The sequence below is a fragment of the Dipodomys ordii genome, unplaced genomic scaffold (assembly GCF_000151885.1).
Source record: "Dipodomys ordii isolate 6190 unplaced genomic scaffold, Dord_2.0 Scaffold38, whole genome shotgun sequence".
In the NCBI taxonomy this organism is placed as follows: Eukaryota; Metazoa; Chordata; class Mammalia; order Rodentia; family Heteromyidae; genus Dipodomys; species Dipodomys ordii.
In genome coordinates this window covers 11,154,069-11,155,760 of record NW_012267254.1, presented here as the reverse complement: position 1 = coordinate 11,155,760, position 1,692 = coordinate 11,154,069, and the positions used below count along the sequence as shown (strand labels likewise).

General features: G+C 39.5%; 1 protein-coding gene across 1 annotated transcript in view; it reads right to left on the bottom strand.

Annotated features, from left to right (window-relative positions):
• Nucleotides 1-1,692, bottom strand: part of Thoc2 (THO complex 2) — a 146,066-nt gene that overhangs the window by 68,956 nt on the left and 75,418 nt on the right. The window lies entirely within an intron of this gene.

Here is a 1,692-nt window from a genome sequence, read left to right as displayed (position 1 = left end):
GGAGGCTGCAATGCTTGGTAAGAAATGTACGCATTATCCTGCCCATGCAATTGTAACCCCTCTGTACAGTATGTTCACAAATAAAATAAAATAAAATTTAAAAAAAACTTGGCAGCCTTTTTAATAACACCAAATAAAGTGATAACAGCACACACAAAAAAAAGTAGTAGAGCTCTGCCTTAAGCAAAAGATCTCTGGTACAATGCCCAGGCCCTGAGTTCAAGCATCATGGTAGAAAGAAAAAAATAAACAAAAAGAAATCAAGTCATTTATGATTTGAAAATTAAATTTTAATTTAAAATACATTCACAAATACATTATATTTGGGGGGGGCGGGTGTGGGGCTTGAACTCTGGGCCTGGATGTTGGCCTTCAGCTCTTCAGCTCAAGGTTAATGTTCTACCACTTGGGCCACAGCATCACTTTCCATTTCCTGGTGTGTTTTTTTGACTTTCCTGCCTGGGCTGGCTTTGAATCCCCATCTCAGATATCAGCCTCCTGAGTTGCTAAGGTTACAGTATGTGCCACCAGTGCCCAGCTATATTCATAAATATTAAGAGGGCTGAGAATGTGGCTTAGTGGTAGAGTGCTTGCCTAGCATGCATGAAGCCCTGGCTTCAATTCCTTAATACCACATAAATAGAAAAGGCCAGAAATGATGCTGTGGCTCAAGCTGTAGAGTGCTAAGCTTGAGCAAAAGAAGCTCAGGGACAGTGTCCAAACCCTGAGTTCAAGCCCCAGGACAGGCTAAATAAATATATACAAATATATGTAGAGAGAGAGAGTGTGTGTGTGTGTGTGTATTCACAGAGAGAGAGAAAGACAGAGAACTGAAATCTGTGATGTGGCCACATATTATAAAGAAAAAAATAGCAGCTACTCTATTATGATTGAAATTACAGATTTCTTCAACTGCACTGGACATTGACCAAAATGAACTAAGCAACTCAATGGCAGTGATGGGAGGGAAGGAACAAGTGGGAAAGAGGGAACAGCTGACACTATGTAAAACAAAAGAAATGTACATATCATCCAATGTGGAAGAAATAACTGTATTGCAAAGCTCATAGAACTCATAAATGTTATAGACCATGATAGACAATTTGTTATAAGAAAGTTAGAATGTGTTTGTGACTTTAACTAAGCTTCACTATCCCACAATACTGTAAAATTTGGGACATTATGTAACCACTTAATCACAATAAAAAATCTGGAAAAAAAAGCTATGTATATATGACCATATAAGATGATGTTAAGAGAAATGAACCCCAAGATAGGGACACAAGTGTTTTTTCTTTCTTGCTATTGTTTTTAATGTATTTAAATTTTACTGTGATTTTTTTGTTTCTCTTTTATGTTCTTCCCCCACGATATAACCCGTTTTCATTGTATTTGACATAGGTGCCCTGCATCTTGTATATACATTTTTCTAATTTGGGGAGGGAAAGGGAAATAACAAAATGCTGAACTAAGGATACAGGTTGACCCATTGTAACAATAAGATGTACAGGACATTATGTTAAGTATAAGTTGTCATGTCCAAAACGAGCTTTACAACGTCGGTCGGGGGGGGGGGGGGGGGGGGGGGGGGGGTTGGGGGGGGGGGGGGGAGGCTGGGAAGGGAAGTGAAGGGTAAACCAAAGGAGGAGGCTGCAATGCTTGGTAAGAAATGTACGCATTATCCTGCCCATG